We start from the raw sequence: 20,093 nt of genomic DNA, 5'->3' as shown, positions 1-20,093 counted from the left end.
CATATTGCCATGAAACCAGCAGGGTCATACCAGCCGCTCAAATGCACTTCTCATGGCCTCTCAGGGTTTCTAATGCAAGTAAGGCTCTCTGGGTCAGTAAGACCTTCTGTGATGCAGTGCACTTGGGTCATACTTTCAGGGACCTGGTGGCAGAAGGCAGGCCTGACAGGCAAGGCTGGCACATGAGCACCAGCCAAACATGGAGTGTAGAGACACTGGAGCTGTTTGCTTACATCTTAGTTGGTGGGTCTGCCCATTCTGGCTTGTTTAAGGGTTATTGGAGCTCATTTCTGCCTCTTGTACTGAGATCCTGAAGGGCAGGACTCACACCCCTTTTACCCTCCCCACTCTTAGCATGGCCTTCGGCACATGGCAGGCAAGCAAAGAGGTCAAGGGCTTGGTATAAGAACATCTTCTGTGCATAGATAAGGTTTCTAGGTGATATAAATTCACTATGTACTTTATTTCCTGATTTGAGTGATGCTTTTGAATTGTGGTGCTGAAGAAGACTCTTGAGAGTCCCTTGGACAGCAAGGAAATCAAACAGGTCAATACTAAAGGAAATCAACCCTGAATATTCATTGGAAGGACTGATGCTGAAGCTGAAGCTCCAGTACTGTGGCCACTGATGCGAAGAGCTGACTCATTGGAAAAGACCCTCATGCTGGGAAAGATTGGAAGCAAGAGGAGAAGGGGACAACAGAGGATGAGAAGGTTGGATGGCATCACCAACTCAATGGACATGAGTCAGAGCAAAGTCTGGGAGATAGTGAAGGACAGGGAAGCCTGGCATGCTGCAGTTCATGGGGTTGCAAAGACACAACTTAGTGACTAAATAGCAACAGCAAAGCAGGTAGCTGGACAGTCTTGGTGAGTTGAGGTGGGGATGGAGTACAAAACAAGGGCTGTCTCTGGGCTGAAGCACTGACATGGGAGTGCAGAGAGAGAAGGGGCCTTTCAGAAAGGGAACCCCACTTTCCTTCCTTCCCATTCCCATCTTTCTCTTCCCTTTTCTCTCCCACTGTGTTTATCTTGCAATCTCTTCTGCTACCTAGTCTCAGTGACTTATTCCCAGACTGACATCTGTAATATCATTTGGTTCTGGAACGCCTTTCCTATTCGGGATGGAGAATGAGAGAAGACAAGAAACAGCAGGGCACAAAAGGAAACTCAATATGATGAGCAATTACTGCTATGTGTTAGACAGCATTCTTGGCCCCTTATGTTGTCCTGTCTTATTCTCGTGTTAATCCAAAGAGGTAAGTGTGGTTACCCACATTTTCGAGATGAGAAGCCTGAGGCCCAGGTAAAGTCAGTAACTTGCTGAAGATCACTCGATCAGTTAGTGGAGTGGAGTTGTAAAGCAAGCTCTATCTGACTCTGGGGCTGGACTCAGGTCCCAGCTGGAAGACAGCGGTTCTCTGGGCAGGTGGTGGTAAGGAGTTGGAGGCCCCCAGCTGCACTGGACACATCTTACCAGGGTTCTAAGTATTTTAGGCTGTTGGTGGAAGTGAAGTCGCTCAGTCGTGTCCGACTCTTTGCGACCCCATGGACTGTAGCCTACCAGGCTCCTCTGTCCATGGGATTTTCCAGGCAATAGTACTGGAGTGGGTTGCCATTGCCTTCTCCAGGGGATCTTCCCAACCCAGGGATTGAACCTGGGTCTCCCGCATTGTAGACAGATGCTTTACCGTCTGAGCCACCAGGGAAGTCCTCTGAAAGCTCTTTCAGTTGGTGGAAAGAGCTTTCCTAAACCCAGCCTGCCCTTCTCTCTGGCTCTCCGGTCTGGCTTGGAGGTCAGGCCTGTCTCTGTGCTGAATTGTGTCTGTGCTGCAGTCTCCCTGCTGGGTACCTTTTCCTTAGCACAGATTGTGTTTGAGGACACATTCTAGGGCCAGACAAAACCATTCCAGTGCTGACACAGAGGTGGTCCTGGGTCTGACTGTCCACGTCTCTTTAGGTTCTGTCTGTACCCACAAGGATACCCGAAGATGCTGGTGCTCTGTGAATGTCTTCTCCCCCCTACCCTTGTCCCTCGCTCAAGTATGCTTTTCTTGGCACTGGAGAGTCAACAGGTGTGAACAAGTGTACAGACCTGGCATGCCAGGGCTGGCACCGCTTATGGCCTTCACTCACCAGAGATGGCAATTCCCACCTTCTGCAGGCTGCCCATCAAAACACATTGTTGCCTGGCACCTCCATAGGCTCCAACCAACTTGTGAGCGGGCATCATGCCATCCCAGCAGATGGGCCGAAGGGGTGGGGGAGCGGCCAAGGCAGCCCATCCTGGAGGTGCGGGAAGTGGAGGTGGTGAGGGTTTGATTTGCCACTGAGTATGTGTCGGGATGATCTCTCCATCTTAGACGGATAGGGCAGGAGTTCAACGGGGATGAATTCTGTGGTTTCCCGTACCTGGTTGGCTGCGGCTTGTTTTGAGGGGGGAAAACATGACTTGAATCCCATCAAAATGCTGTGGCTTTGACTCTGATGGCCTTAAAGGGAACACGGGAGCTCAGGGAACAACACTGAAGAATGTGGCCGATAAAGAAGACCAGAGAGGCTTCTAAAGAGATTCTTACCTACTATGACCACTATGCCAACCCCTTCTCCACCGCATGCCAACTATCCTAACAGGCTGACTGCCTCTGCCAGCAGGCCAAGGCCAAGCAGGGCTGTGCTCAGGAGGAGGCTGTGCCATGGGTGGTTGGTAGCACAGGCGAGGGAGTCCCAGGAGGCAGGAGCAAGCTCCTCACAGCACAGCCCTCCCACTGCCCCAGGACCTGCATCATGATTTTGGAGCTCAAGCAGGTGATTGTCAGCATATTCAGATATCTTGAAGGAGTCATCTAGGTTTGGCCCACAGAGTCCACGATGAAGGCCATCGAAGTGGGAGAACAGCCAAGCTGGTTCCTAGAGGAGAGATTATGTCTCAGGAACTGCTTCTAGGCTATCTGGGGAGAGTGGGGCAGGGTGGAGGGCGGGGGGAAGGAAGTGGCAGCAATTAAGCCTGAAAGGTGGGTGGAGCCAAGGGTCCCTGGCTGGGAGCTCAGTGGTGGTTGTGGTGGTGGTGGTGGTGGTGGCGGCTTCATTTGACAGATAGGTGGAGCCATGGGAGGTTTTGAGTAGAGAAGTGCTCTGATCAGAGTTTTCTCTGAGAAACCCAGAAAAGGTGGTGATGTGCGGAAAGGCCCAGAACTGGAAAGTTGGAGCCCAGAAGTTGCCATGATGGTTTAGTTCAGTTCAAGGGTGGATGAAAGCAACAGGAATGGGAAGAACGATGGGAAGGCCTTCAGCAGAATACGGCGATGATGGGATGAGAACTTAGAGGAAGAGAGGAGAGAGAAAGAAGACTTTAGAGTAATGCAGAGAATAGAGGACCATTGATGGAAACAGGGCAGTCAGAGGAGGCTTGGGCTTGATGCACAGAGCTTCCAGCTGGGTTATTTTCAGCAACAGGGTGCATATGATTTGGTACTATTTGTGAACTTTCATGGGTAACTAAGAATTAACTTTCCATAACAGTTTATTATTCTTACAGGAACGAAGGCTCCTGGGGAGTGAGAACCCTCAGGCCTGTCTCCCAGATCTGAGCATCAGCTGCCGCCTTGAATTTTGGCCCAGAGTACGTTCTTCACTTTTATAGAAGGTTGTTTGTGACTACCCTGCCTTCAAAGCCAGCCTTTTGTTTCCTACAAATGTTCTCTCCACTTCCACACGTTGCTATAATCTTTTTGGTTATCACGTTGAATAATTTGCAGTCTCTGCCAATCTGAAATTACATGTGAGGTGGCTCTGTTTGTGGCCTACCCAGCAATTAGCCGCATGCCATTTTATCTCTGCAATTACACTGCAAAGGGAGAAAACAGTCTAGTCCTGAGGGGAGGCTGAGGAAGAGCAGTGTCTCAGAGAGCAGAGTCAGTGCATCTGGAGGGGTTGGGCAGTCAAAGATGGCATCGGGAATGGCACTGAGGGTCTCATCCAGGTCAATGCCCTTCCTTCCCATTGACCTCCTCACCGATTCCTCACATCTGTTCATTAAGAATCACAGAACTGGATAGGAGAACAAGGTGGCGGAGGAGTAGGTGGTCATGGAGTACATCTCTTTTCAAGGATACATCAGGAATACACCTTCAGACACAGAAGTGCATACAGAACACCAGCTGAGAGCGGACAGGAGTACCTGACTAGTGGGAAAAGAATATATAGAACCACGCAAAACTCAGTAGGACGAAGGAACTACGGGGAAAAACAGGAATGTTAGTGGGACTGGCCCTGCCCTCAGTGGGTGGAGGAACTGAAGCAGGGGTCTGATCCCCACACTGGGGCAATTGTCTGAGTCAGAGAAGAAACACTTAAGGCTGAGAGTGAAACAGGTGATCTGTGGCTGCCTAAATGGAATGCGAATAAGGCAGTCCTTGCCACAGCCGTACATATGCTGGGCAGGAATGCGGGTCTCCTGGAAGGGGCAGTGGCTGGGAGCTAGAATTTAAGGATTGTGGAGCAGTCCAAGTGCGAGGGCTGCTGTTGACTGTGAAGAGATGGATCGAGGGGATGTGAGGGAGGAGACTGGTGGAAAATGCCTGTGGAGGAAAGTCAGGCAGCCATGGAAGCAAGGTGATACTGCTGAGTCACGTGTAGGATGTGGAGACATCACCATAGACTCTCTCTCTCCACACGCCAGCATCAGCAGCTGAATAGAGAGGCTGGCCCACCAAATGCCTGACACACTAAACTACAGAGTAGGACCCCATCTAGGGTGCCCCTATAAGTGCCTGATGCGCTGATCTACAGAGTAGGACCCCAGCCAGGGGGCTGCTCCATGTGCCTGATACACTGAACAACAGAGAAGGACCCCAGGCAAGGGATCCCTCTAAGGGCCTGAACAGGCAGAGCTACGGAGAAAGACTGGCCAAAAAGGCCTCCTGATCACCAGCTGTAAGAGGTTCGAAAAAAGACTGATAGGGCCATAACTCCTGTGGTGGAGGCAGTCCATGTCCCTACACACTTGGCGCTGACAGAGTACCTGTAAGCCAAGCAGCTGCACCACCTTCACGCCCAGCTCTCACTGGGGCAGAGCTGTCACAGGCAAAAAAAGTCTCGTGTGTTTGCCCACAGGGTCGCTTTGGTCGTGTCCGACTCTTTGCAATCCTGTAGACTGTGGCCTGCTAATCTTGTCAGGGAGTGGGGTTCTCCAGGCAAGAATACTGCAGGGTATTGGCTAATACTGGTTGCCATACCCTTCTAGAGCACTGTATTTCCTGCTGCCCTAGCTGCCAACTCCCCTGAGTACCTGGTGCTGCCAGAACCCCTGTGACCCAGGCAGCTGAAACCACTTCCACACCTGGCCCTCACAGGGGCAAACCCAGGTCCTCCAGGGCAGCCTCAGGAGCAAACTCCAGAGGACGACCCACATACGGAGGTGGAAATAAAACCACAATTGAAGCCCAGGGGCAGTGTGGCGAAGGAAGAAGACCCAAAACCTTCCCACCAGCTGAACAAGCTGCAGATTAAATCCATATGATCAACTAGACAGACGCTGTGTCTATGGAATATATAAAAGGTCATTGAGAGCTCCCACAAAAGAAAATGCAGTAGTTCTGATAGCTGTGGACATCGGAGGCAAGAACACACAGGAATGGGACCAGATTAGAATCTGAGCTGCCCCCACAGCAGGTCCAAAGATCAGCACAGTGTTGGAGGGCATCCTAGGGAGGTGGACTGTGACTCCCATCGAGGGAAAGGACTCTGACAGCAGGGACTCAAGAAAGACATTTATTATTCTTATTTTTTGACTTGTTCTGTAGAATCTTTGGATTTGTTTCTTTTTGTCCCCCCCTCCCCGCCGTTGTAGTTGTTGATTCTGTTGGCACTATGAAATCCAATTAAGCTTTTGAGCATTTTTTCCCCCTCAGTCGCATTTTTTATTGTGATAAATCTCTGCCTCTACGTTGGGCTTTTGCAGTTCTGTGGATTTTTCCTTTTCTCTCTCTCTTTTTAATTTTAATTTTTTAAACCTATTATTATTTTCTCTACACTTATTCCTTTGTTTGCTTTTCCTACTGTTCTTTTCCCCTTGCAGCTAATCTTTAACATATATAAATCTTGATTTATCTCTATTTAACTTTGCATATCCATTCTTTCTTTCTTTCCTCTCCTCTCCTCTCCTCTCAGCATATTTGTTAGTTTTGTTTTCATTGCTTTATTCCCCACTTTGCATCTTGCTTTAGTTTTGTTTTCCAGTTTGTGTTTTAGTTAGTTTTGTTCTTAACTGGTGAATATAATTTTTGATTTCCTTTGTTCACCAGGTCAATCTATTGTGGACTTCCCTGGTGGCTCAGATGGTAAAGCGTCTGCCTACAATGTGGGAGACCCGCGTTTGATCCCTGGTTAGGAAGATCCTCTGGAGAAGGAAAAGGCAACCCACTCTTGCCTGGAAAATCCCATGGACAGAGGAGCCTGGTAGGCTACAGTCCATGGGGTCACAAAGAGTCGGACATGACTGAGCAACTAAAGTTTCTTTGTTCACCAGGTCAATCTACTGTACTTTATTTTTGTTGGACTGTTGCTCATGAGTGTATATGTATATATTCCATTATTTTTTGCCTGATTTTGTTACTGCCATTTGTCTGGGGTTCATCTTTGGTTTCTAGTTTTGGGATATTTGTTTTAATCTCACTTAATGGCACACCAAACCACCTGCAGAATCTTTGTTCCTGACCAAAGATGAAGCCCTGAGCCTTTGGAGTGGGAGCACTGATTCCAAGACCTTAGACTACCAGAGAAGTAAACCTCAGTTCAGTTCAGTTCAGTTCAGTCGCTCAGTCTTGTCCGACTCTTTGCAACCCCATGAATCGCAGCACGCCAGGCATCCCTGTCCATCACCAACTCCCAGAGTTCAATCAGACTCATGTCCATCGAGTCAGTGATGCCATCCAGCCATCTGATCGTCTGTCGTCCCCTTCTCCTCCTGCCCCCAATCCCTCCCAGCATCAGAGTCTTTTCCAATGAGTCAACTCTTCGCATGAGGTGGCCAAAGTACTGGAGTTTCAGCTTTAGCATCATTCCTTCCAAAGAAATTCCAGGGCTGATCTCCTTCAGAATGGACTGGTTGGATCGCCTTGCAGTCCAAGGGACTCTCAAGAGTCTTCTCCAACACCACAGTTCAAAAGCATCAATTCTTCGGCACTCAGCCTTTTTCACAGTCCAACTCTTACATCCATACATGACCACATGAAAAACCATAGCCTTGACTAGATGGACCTTTGTTGGCAGAGTAATGTCTCTGCTTTTGAATATACTATCTAGGTTGGTCATAACTTTCCTTCCAAGGAGTAAGCGTCTTTTAATTTCATGGCTGCAATCACCATCTGCAGTGATTTTGGAGCCCCAAAAAATAAAGTCTGACATGGTTTCCATTGTTTCCCCATCTATTCCCCATGAAGTGTTGGGACTGGATGCCATGATCTTCGTTTTCTGAATGTTGAGCTTTAAGCCAACTTTTTCACTCTCTACTTTCACTTTCATCAAGAGGCTTTTTAGTTCCTCTTCACTTTCTGCCATAAAGGTGGTGTCATCTGCATATCTGAGGTTATTGGTATTTCTCCCAGCAATATTGATTCCAGCTTGTGCTTCTTCCAGCCCAGCGTTTCTCATGATGTACTCTGCATAGAAGTTAAATAATCAGGGTGACAATATACAGCCTTGACGTACTCCTTTTCCTATTTGGAACCAGTCTGTTGCTCCATGTCCAGTTCTAACTGTTGCTTCCTGACCTGCATACAGATTTCTGAAGAGGCAGGTCAGGTGGTCTGGTATTCCCATCTCTTTCAGAATTTCCCACAGTTTATTGTGATCCACACAGTCAAAGGCTTTGGCATAGTCAGTAAAGCAGAAATAGATGTTTTTCTGGAACTCTCTTGCTTTTTCGATGATCCAGCAGATGTTGGCAATTTGATCTCTGGTTCCTCTGCCTTTTCTAAAACCAGCTTGAACATCGGGAAGTTCACAGTTCACGTATTGCTGAAGCCTGGCTTGGAGAATTTTAAGCATTACTTTCCTAGCATGTGCTGCTAAGTCACTTCAGTCATGTCCGACTCTGTGTGACCCCATAGACTGCAACCCACCAGGCTCCGCCGTCTCTGGGATTCTCCAGGCAAGAACACTGGAGTGGGTTGCCATTTCCTTCTCCAATGCATGAAAATGAAAATTGGAAGTGAACTCGCTCAGTCGTGTCCTACTCTTCACGACCCCATGGACTGCAGCCTACCAGGCTCCTCCGTCCATGGGATTTTCTAGGCAAGAGTACTGGAGTGGGGTGCCATTGCCTTCTCCAACTAGCATGTGAGATGAGTGCAATTGTGTGTAGTTTGAGCATTCTTTGGCATTGCTTTTCTTTGGGATTGGAATGAAAACTCACCTTTTCCAGTCCTGTGGCCACTGCTGAGTTTTCCAAATTTGCTGGCATATTGAGTGCAGCACTTTCACAGCATCATCTTTCAGGATTTGAAATAGCTCAACTGGAATTCTATCACCTCCACTAGCTTTGTTCGTAGTGATGCTTTCTAAGGCCCACTTGACTTCACATTCCAGGGTGTCTGGCTCTAGGTCAGTGATCACATCATCATGATTATCTGGGTCGTGAAGATCTTTTTTGTACAGTTCTTCTGTGTATTCTTGCCACCTCTTAATATCTTCTGCTTCTGTTAGGTCTATACCATTTCTGTCCTGTATCGAGCCCATCTTTGCATGAAATGTTCCCTTGGTAACTCTAACTTTCTTGAAGAAATCTCTAGCCTTTCCCATTCTGTTGTTTTCCTCGATTTCTTCGCATTGATCACTGAGGAAGGCTTTCTTATCTCTTCTTGCTATTCTTTGGAACTTTGCATTCAGATGCTTATATCTTTCCTTTTCTTCTTTGCTTTTCACTTCTCTTCTTTTCACAGCTGTTTGTAAGGTCTAGGGAAAATCAAATAGTGAGAACTCACACAAAGGAAGCCACTTGAATACAAGACCCAGCATCACCTAACCACCAGTAGCACGCTGTGCAGGACACCTCATCTAAACAACAAACAAAACAAAAATACAAACCCAGTCATCAGCAGACAGAATTACCACCTCACTCAGCCTTGCCCATCAGAGGAAAAACAGGCAAACAGACAGACAAACAAAACTCAGCACAAATCTCACCCTATATGAAGCTCACACAAACCACTGGGCCAACCTCAGGAGGGCAGAAACCAAAAGGAAGAGAGAATTCAACCTTCTTCAAAGAAAGAATTCAACTTTCCTTGAAGCCTAAGAAAAGGAGACCTCAAACACAATAAGTTAAAAAAATAATGAAAAGGCAGAGAAATATGACACAAATGAAGGAACAAACTAGAAACACAGAAGTACAAATAAATGAAGAGAAAATAGGCAAACTACTGTAAAGATGATCAAAAACCTTGAAAACAAAATGGAGAAAATGCAAGAATCAATTAACAAAGACTTGGAAGAATTAAAGAATAAACATGCAGAGACAAACAACACAATTACTGAAATTTAAAATACTTTAGAAGGAATCAATAGCAGAATATCTGAAGAAGAATGAATTAATGAGCTGAAAGATAAAATGGTAGAAATAATTTATGAAGAGCAGAATAAAATACAAAGAATAAAAAGAACTGAGGATAGTCTCAGAGACCTCTGGGATAATATCAAATGCACCAACATTTGAATTATTGGTGTCCCAGAAGAAGAAGAGAAAAAGAAAGGGTATGAGAAAATTTTTGAAGAGATTATAGTTGAAAATTTCCCCAATATGGAAAAGGAAATAGTCAATCAAGTCCAAGAGGCACAAAGAGTCCCATACAGGATAAACCCAAGGAGAAACATACCAAGACACATACTAATCAAACTAACAAAGGCTAAACACAAAGAAAGAATATTAAAAGCAGCAAGGGAGAAGCAACAAGTAACATACACTTAACAGCTGATCTTTCAGCAGAAACTCTGCGGGCCAGAGGGAATGGCAGGATATATTTAAAGTACTGAAAGGGAAAAATCTACAACCAAGATTATTGTACCCAGCAAGGATCTCATTCAAAATTGATGGAGAAATAAAAAGCTTTTCAGACAAGCAAAAGTTCAGAGAATTTGGTACCACCGAACCAGCTTTACAACAAATGTTGAAGGGACTTATATGATCAAGAAATACAAGAGAAGAAAAAAGATCTACAAAATCAACCCCAAACAATTAAGAAAATGGCAATAGGACCATATATATCAATAATTACATTAAATGTAAATGGATTAAATGCTACAACCAAAAGACACAGACTGGCTGAATGAATACAAAAACAAGACCCATATATATGCTGTCCACAAGAAACCCACATCAGACCTAAAGACATATATAGACTGAAAGTGAGAGGATGGAAAAATATATTCCATAAGAATGGGAAGCAAAAGAAAGCTGGAGTAGGAATCCTCATATCAGACAAAATAGACCTTAAAATAAAAAAAGATTCCAAGAGATAAGGAAGGGCACTACGTAGTGATCAAGGGATCAATCCAAGAGGAAGACATAACAACTGTAAATATCTATGCACCCAACAGAGGAGCACCTCAATACATAAGACAAACACTAACAGACATAAAAGGAGGAATTGACAGTAACACATAATAGTAGGAGACTTTAACACCCTACTCACACCAATGGACAGATCATCAAAACAGAAAATTAATAAGGAAACACAAATCTTAAATGATACATTAGATGAGATGGATCTCATTGATAGCTTCAGGACATTCCATCCAAATGCAGAAGAATACACCTTCTCAAGTGCCCATGGAACATTCTCCAGGATAGACCACATCTTAGGTCATAAATCAAACCTCAGTAAATTTAAGAAAATTGAAATCATATCAAGCATCTTCTCTGACCACAATGCTATGAGACTAGATATCAGTTACAAGAAAAGAATTGTAAGAAAGACAAACACGTGGAGATTAAACAACATGCTTCTAAATAGCCAACAGATGACTGAAGAAATCAAAAGGGAAATCAAAAAATTTCTAGAAACAAATGACAATGAAAACATGACAACTCAAAACCTATGGGATGCAGCAAAAGCAGTTCTTAGAGGGAAGTTTATAGCAATACAATCCTACCACAAGAAACAAGAAAAACATCACATAGAAACCTAACTTTACACCTAAAACAACTGGAAAAAGAACAACAACAACGACAACAAAAGAACACCCTCAAAATTAGTAGAAGGAAAGAAATCATAAAGATCCGAGCAGAAATAAATGAAAAAGAAATGAAAGAAACAATAAGAAGGATTAATAAAACTGAAAGCTGGTTCTTTGAGAAGATAAACAAAATTGACAAACCTTTAGACAGACACATCAAGAAAAAAAGAAGAATCAAATCAACAAAATTAGAAATGAAAAAGGAGAGGTTACAACAGACAATGCAGGAATACACAGGATTATAAGAGACTATTACGAACAACTGTATGGCAATAAAATAGATAACCTGGAAGAAATGGACAGATTCTTAGAAAAGTTCAGTTTTCCAAGACTGAACCAGGAAGAAATATAAATTATGAACAACCTAATTACAAGCACTGAAATTGAAGCTGTGATCAAAAATCTCCCAAAAAACAAAAGCCCAGGACCAGATGGCTTCACAGGAGAATTCTATCAAAAATTTAGAGAAGAGCTAATGCCTATCTTTCTAACATTCTTTCAAAAAATTCCAGAGGAAGGAACACTTCCATACTCATTCTACGAGGCCACCATCACCCTGATACCAAAACCAGACAAAGACAACACAAAAAAAGAAAACTGCAGACCAATATCACTGATGAACATAGATGCAGAAATCCTCAGTCGTGTCCGACTATGTGTGACTCCATAGACAGTAGCCCACCAGGCTCGCCCGTCCCTGGGATTCTCCAGGCAAGAACACTGGAGTGGGTTGCTGTCTCCTTCTCCAATGCATGAAAGTGAAAAGTGAAAGGGAAGTCACTCAGTCGCGTCCGACTCTTCGCGACCCCATGGACTGCAGCCTACCAGGCTCCTCTGTCCATGGGATTTTCCAGGCAAGATTACTGGAGTAGGGTGCCATTGCCTTCTCCAGCAACAAAATTTTAGCAAACAGAATTCAGCAACACATCAAAAAGCTCATACACCATGATCAAGTTGGGATTCTTCCAGGGATGCAAGAATTCTTCAATATATGCAAATCCATCAATGTGATACACCATATTAACAAATTGAAAGATAAAAACCATATGATAACCTCAATAGACACATAAAAAGCCTTTGACAAAATTCAGCACCCTTTTATGATGAAAACTCTTCAAAAAATGGGCATAGAAGGAACCTACCTCAACATAGTAAAGGCCATATATGATAAGCCTACAGCAGACATTATTCTCAATGGTGAAAAACTGAAAGCATTCCGCCTAAGATCAGGAACAAGACAAGGGTGTCCTCTTTTGCCACTATTATTCAACATAGTTCTGGAAGTCCTAGCTACAGCAATCAGAGAAGAAAAAGAAATAAAAGGAATCCAGATTGGAAAATAAGAAGTAAAGCTCTCACTGTTTGCAGATGACATGATACTGTACATAGAAAACCCTAAAGATAGTATTAGAAAATTACTAGAGCTAAGCAGTGAATTTAGCGAAGTTGCAGGATACAAAATCAATACACAGAAATCACTTGCATTTCTATATGCTAACAATGAAAAACCAGAAAGAGAAATGAAGGAATCAATCCCATTCACCATTGCGAAAAAATAATTAAATATCTAAGAATAAACCTACCTAAGGAGACAAAGGAACTGTACACAGAAAATTATAAGACACTAATGAAAGAAATCATAGATGACATAAACAGATGGAGAAATATTCCATGTTCCTGGGTAGGAATAATCAATATTGTGAAAATGACTATACTACCAAATGCAATCTACAGATTCAATGAGATCCCTATTACATTACCAATGGCATTTTTCATAGAACTAGAACAAAAAAATTCACAACTCATATGGAGACACAGTAGACCCCGAATAGCCAAGCAGTCTTAAGAAAGAAGGATGGAGCTGGAGGAATCAACTTTCCTGACTTCAGATTATACTACAAAGCTACAGTCATCAAGATAGTGTGGTGCTGGCACAAAAACAGAAATATACGGGAATGGAACAAGATAGAAAGCCCAGAAATAAGCCCATGCACCTATGGATATCCTATTTTTGACAAAGGAGGAAAGAATATACAATGGGGCAAAGACAGCCTCTTCAATAAATGGTTCTGGGAAAACTGGACAGCTACATGTAAAAGAATGTAATTAGAACACTTCCTAACACCATCAGTTCAGTTCAATTCAGTCGCTCAGTCATGTGCAACTCTTTGCAACACCATGAACCACAGCATGCCAGGCCTCCCTGTCCATCATCAACTCCCGGAGTTTACCCAAACTCACGTCCATTGAGTCCGTGATGCCATCTAACCAGCTCACCCTCTGTTGACCCCTTCTCCTCCTACCCTCAATCTTTCTGAACATCAGGGTCTTTTAAAATGAGTTAGCTCTTTGCATCAGGTGGCCCAAATATTGGAGTTTCAGCTTCAACATCAGTCCCTCCAAGGAACTCCCAGGACTGATCTCCTTTAGGATGGACTGGTTGGATCTCCTTGCAGTCCAAGGGACTCTCAAGAGTCTCCTCCAACACTAAAGTTCAAAAGCATCAATTCTTTGGTGCTCAGCTTTCTTTATAGTCCAACTTTCACATCCATACATGGCTACTGGAAAAACCATAGCCTTGACTAGACGGACCTTTGTTGACAAAGTAATGTCTCTGCTTTTGAATATGCTGTCTAGGTTGGTCATAACTTTCCTTCCAAGATGTAAGCCTCTTTTAGTTTCATGGCTGCAATCACCATCTGCAGTGATTTTGGAGCCCCCAAATATAAGGTCTGACACTGTTTCCCCATCTATTTGCCATGAAGTGATGGGACCGGATGCCATGATCTTAGTTTTCTGAATGTTGAGCTTTAAGCCAACTTTTTCACTCTCCACTTTCACTTTCATTAAGAGGCTTTTTAGTTCTTCTTCACTTTCTGCCATAAGGGTGGTGTCATCTGCATATATGAGGTTGCTGATATTTCTCCTGGCAATATTGAGTCCAGCTTGTGCTTCCTCCAGCCCAGCATTTCTCATGATGTACTCTGCATATAAGTTAAATAAGCAAGGTGACAATACACATACACAAAAATAAACTCAAAATGGATTAAAGACCTAAATGTAAGATTGGAAACTGTAAAACTCTTAGAGGAAAACATAGGCAGAACACTTGATGATATAAATCTAAGCAAGATCTTCTATGACCCACCCCCTAGAGTAACAGAAATAAAAACAAAAGTAAACAAGTGGGACCTGATTGAACTTAAAAGCATTTGAACAGCAAACAAAACTATAAGCAAGGTGAAAAGACAACCCTCAGAATGGGAGAAAATACTAGCAAATGAAACAATGGACAAATAATTAATTTCCAAAATATACAAGCAGCTCATACAATTTAATACCAGAAAAACAAGCAACCCAATCCACAAGTGGAAAAAAGACCTAAACAGACATTTCTCCAAGGAAGACACACAGATGACTAACAAACACATGAAAAGATGTTCATCATCACTCATTATTAGAGACATGCAAATCAAAACTACAATGAGATATCACCTCACACAGGTCAGAATGTCCAGCATCAAAAAATCTACAATCAATAAATTCTGGAGAGGGTGTGGAGAAAATGGAACTCTGTTGCACCGTTGGCGGGAATGTAAATTGATACAGCCACTATGGAAGACAGTATGGAGATTCCTTAAAGAACTAAGAACAAAACCAGCATATGACCCAGCAATCCCACTTCTAGGCATATATCCTGAGAAAACCAAAATTGAAAAAGACACATGTATCCCATTGTTCACTGCAGCACTATTTACAATAGCTGGAACATGGAAACAACCTAGATGTCCATTGACAGATGATTGGATAAAGAAGTCATGGTACATATACACAATGCAATATTACTCAGCCATAAAAAGGAATGGATTTGAGTCAGTTCTACTGAGGTGGATGAACCTAGAGCCTATTATACAGAGGAAATTAAATCAGAAAGAGAAAGATAAGTATCATATTCTAATGCATTTATATGGAATCTAGAAAAAATGGTACTGCAAAATTTATTTACAGGGCAGCAATGGAGAAACAGACATAGAGAATAGACTTATGGCCATGGGGAGAGGGGAGGAGAGGGTGAGATGTATGGAGAGAGTAACACAGAAACTTACATTACCATATGTAAGGTAGATAGCCAGTGGGAATTTGCTATATGGCTCAGGAAACTCAAACAGGGGCTCTGTATCAACCTTGAGGGGTGGGATGGGAAGAGATGGGAGGGAGATTCAAAAGGGAGGGGATATATGTATGCCTATGGCTGATTCATGTTGAGGTTTGACAGAAAGCAACAAAATTCTGTAAAGCAATTATCCTTCAATAAAAAAAAAAAAAAAAGAAGAATCATAAGATCTGCGAGGTAATCTCTTTCCACAATAAGAAATTGGTTTCATTCCATGTGCTAACTCTGAAAGACTGGCAGAGGCTGCCTGAAGTATTTCCCTGGGAAAGATCTGGGGGGCTATAACTGGACTCTGTAGGAGGGAGTGTTGTAATCAGTTAGTGATGTCTGTAGTGGGCAGGTAGACATAACAGATGTGGGTTCGATCCCTGGGTTGGGAAGGTCCCCTGGAGGAGGGCATGGCAACTCACTCCAGTTTTCTTGCCTGGACAGAGGGACTTGGCAGGCTACAGTCTATGGGGTCACAAAGAGTCACACATGACTGAAGCGACTTAGCACGTACGTAATCGGCAGAGAAACTACATAGGCAGACCTCATTTTATTGTGCATCGGTTTATTGCCCTTTGAAGATAACTGTGTTTTGTTTTTTTGTTTTGTTGTTTTTACAAAACACGGACTTGTGGCAGTGTTGTACCCAGATAGTCTGTCGGTGCCTTTTTTCCACAAGCATTTGCTCACTTTGTGTCTCTGTGTCACGTTTCGGTAGTTCTCGCAGTGGTTCAGTCTTTTTCATTATTGTATTTGTGATGGTGATCTGTGATCAGTAATCTTTGATTTTACTACTGTACTTGTTTTGGGGTGCCATGAGCCATGCGCATATAAGGTGGAGACTTCACCCATCAAATTGTGTTCTGACTGCTCCACTGGCTGGCTGATCCCCTATCTCTGTTCCTCTTCTCAGGCTTCCCTATTCCCTGAGAGAATAATATTGAAATTAGGCCAATTAATAACCCTACAATGGCCTCTAAGAGTTCAAGTGAAATGTCTCTTACTTTAAATCAAAATCTAGAAATAAGATTAAGCTTAGTGAGGAAGGCATTTTGAAAGCCAAGACTGGCTGAAAGCTAAGCCTCTTGTGCCAAACAGATAGCCGAGTTGTAAATACGAAGGAAAACTTCTTAAAGCAGACTGCAAGTGAAACTTCAGTGAACACATGAGTGATAAAAAAGGAAAACAGCCTGATAGTTGATGTGAAGAAAGCCTTAGTAGTCTGGATAGAAGATCAGACCAGCCACAATGTTCCCTTCAGCCAAAACCTAGTCCAGAGCAAGGCCCTAACTCTCTTCAATTCTGTGAAGACTAAGAGAGGTGGAGGAGCGGCGGAAAGAAGGTTTGAAGCTTGGTGGGCTCATGAGGTTTCAGGAAAGAAGCTGCCTCCATTCAAAGTGCAAGGTGAAGCAAGTGCTGATGCTGAAGCTGCGGCAAGTTATTTAGATCTCATTAAGATTATTAATTAAGATTGTTATTGTTCAGTCACTTAAGTCGTGTCTGACTCTTTGCGACCCCATGGACTGTAGCCTGCCAGGCTCCTCTGTCCTCCACCATTTCTTGGAGTTTGCTCAAATTCATGTTTATTGAGTCAGTGATGCTATCTAACCATTTAATCTTCTGCCACCCCCTTCTCCCTTTGCCTTCAATTGGCTCAGTGGTAAAGAACCCTGCCTGCCAATGCAGGAGACATAAGAAACGCGGGTTCGATCCCTGGGTCAGGAACATCTCCTGGAGGAGGGCATAGCAACCCACTCCAATATTCCTGCCTAGAGAATCCCATGGATGAGAGGAGCCTGGCAGACTATAGTCCACAGGTTCGCAAAGAATCAGACTCAACTGAAGCGACTTAGTACAGCACAGCAAGAGAGAAACATTTTATTGAGTATTTAGGGTGTGTCAGGCACTGTGCTAGAAGTTGAGGAGTCAGAAGTAAGTCCTGCCCAGTTGCTGTCTTTAAGAAGCTCACACCTCAGAACACCTGTCTAAAGCCCTGATCCATTCATGAAGTCTTCATCTGCGACTCTGACTGTGATTTCAGCCTGGTCTGCATTCCTGAGCCTGCTGCTGCTGGTCTCCTCCTCTGCATTCTCAGCTTGACTGCCACCCCCTGGCATGGTTAATCTGTGATTAAGTTCACACTGAGGACATTCCCATTTCGACACTGAGTTGAGTTCTAAGTGGTACCCTACTCACCCTGAAAGCTTGACTTCATGGGGATTTGTGCACTTGATTAGCTTAGGTCAGCAGGCTCCATCTGGAGGTTCATTTTATTAATTCTTCTTTAGACATTGGTCCTATGGCTAGGTTATCAGTTAATTTATTTATACTTCATGTCTTTTCAGAAAGAATCTATGTACATATAGACAGTATATTAAAAAGCAGAGATATCACTTTGCCAACAAAGGTTTGTATACTCAAAACTATGATTTTTCCAGTAGTCATGTATGGGTGTCAGACTTGGACCATAAAGAAGGCTGAGCACTAAAGAGTTGATGCTTTCAAATTGTGGTGCTGGAGAAGACTCTTGAGAGTCCCATGGACAGCAAGGAGATCAAACCAGCCAATCCTAAAGGACATCAACCTTGAATATTCACTGGGAGGACTGATGCTAAAGGAAAGGTCCAATACTTTGGCTACCACCTGACTCACTGGAAAAGACCCTGATTCTGGAAAAGACTGAGGGCAGGAGGAGGAGTGGGTGACAGAGGATGAGATGGTTGGATGGTATCTCCAACTCAATGGGCATGAGTTAGAGCAAACTCTGGGAGATAGTGAAGGGCAGGAAAGCCTGGTGTGCTGTGTAGTTCATGGGGTCAAAAAGAGTTGGACATGACTGAGCAACTCCTTTGACTGTGTGGATCACAATAAACTGTGGAAAATTCTGAAAGAGATGGGAATACCAGACCACCTGACCTACCTCTTGAGAAATTTGTATGCAGGTCAGGAAGCAACAGTTAGAACTGGACATGGAACAAGAGACTGGTTCCAAATAGGAAAAGGAGTACGTCAAGGCTGTATATTGTCACCCCGCTTATTTAACTTCTATGCAGAGTACATCATGAGAAAGGCTGGGCTGGAAGAAGCACAAGCTGGAATCAAGATTGCTGGGAGAAATATCAATAACCTCAGATATGCAGATGACACCACCCTTATGGCAGAAAGTGAAGAGGAACTAAAAAGCCTCTTGATGAAGGTGAAAGAGGAGAGTGAAAAAGTTAGCTTAAAGCTCAACATTCAGAAAATGAAGATCATGGCATCTGGTCCCATCACTTCATGGGAAATATATGGGGAAACAGTGGAAACAGTGTCAGACTTTATTTTGGGGGGCTCCAAAATCACTGCAGATGGTGACTGCAGCCATGAAATTAAAAGACGCTTACTCCTTGGAAGGAAATTTATGACCAACCTAGACAGCATATTGAAAAGCAGAGACATTACTTTGCCAACAAAGGTCCATCTAGTCAAGGCTATGGTTTTTCCTGTGGTCATGTATGGATATGAGAATTGGACTGTGAAGAAAGCTAAGCGCCAAAGAATTGATGCTTTTGAACTGTGGTGTTGGAGAAGACTCTTGAGAGTCCCTTGGACTGCAAGGAGATCCAACCAGTCCATTCTGAAGGAGATCAGCCCTGGGATTTCTTTGGAAGGGATGATGCTAAAGCTGAAACTCCAGTACTTTGGCCACCTCATGCAAAGAGTTGACTCATTGGAAAAGGCTCTGATGCTGGGAGGCATTGGGGGCAGGAGGAGAAGGGGACGACAGAGGATGAGATGGCTGGATGGCATCACAGACTCTTTGGACATGAGTCTGAGTGAACTCCAGGAGTTGGTGATGGACAGGGAGGCCTGACGTGCTGCGATTCATGGGGTCACAAAGAGTCGGACACGACTGAGCGACTGAACTGAACTGAACTGAACTGAGCAACTGAGCAACAACAACAAGAGGAAGGTTAATAGAATAGAATAAAAATAGAAAATCTTGATTGAGACAGAGAAAAGGGAACAATTATCGCCAATTAATATAGATTAATACAACTGTTGTGATGAAGCAACAGGGTTTCAGATTTGCTGACAGCCAGCGCAAAATGAAAAGCAGAAAAATACAGCTGTCTTTATTAGAAAGGAGGCAGCACAGTAAATTCTCAGAGGGTTCCTAGTTCATCTGAGTCAAGATGCCTTTATTACACTTGGCTGTTATGGTATAATAAAAAGTAATTTTTGTGTTTTATTTTTTAATTGAAATATATTAGCAGTTAATTATAAAGCAGTTAAGTTACAGGTGTACCCAGTAATTCCACTTCTGGGTATGTATCTGAAGAAAACAAAAGCACTAATTTGAAAAGATATGTGCCCCCCAGTGTCCATAGCAGCATTATTTGGTAATTTGCAATTACCAAGACATGAAAACAACCTAAGTGTCCATCAGCAGATGAATGGATACAGTACACACACACACACACACACACACACACACACACACAATGGAATACCACTCAGCTGTACAAAAGAATGAAATTTTGCCATTTGCAGCAACATGGACGGACTTGGAAGGCATTTTGTTAAGTATATTTGGTCTTTATTTCTGGCTTCTGGTATTGAGCTTTAAAACCCTTGAAATTTCCTAAGGGATAGGAGGAGAAGTGCTTTTTATTATTTGTATTGAGCTTCTTTTGATCAGACGTGAGTTTATGCT

This window comes from Bos indicus x Bos taurus, chromosome 16, assembly GCF_003369695.1.
Source record: "Bos indicus x Bos taurus breed Angus x Brahman F1 hybrid chromosome 16, Bos_hybrid_MaternalHap_v2.0, whole genome shotgun sequence".
In the NCBI taxonomy this organism is placed as follows: domain Eukaryota; kingdom Metazoa; phylum Chordata; class Mammalia; order Artiodactyla; family Bovidae; genus Bos; species Bos indicus x Bos taurus.
This window is presented reverse-complemented; position numbering follows the sequence as displayed.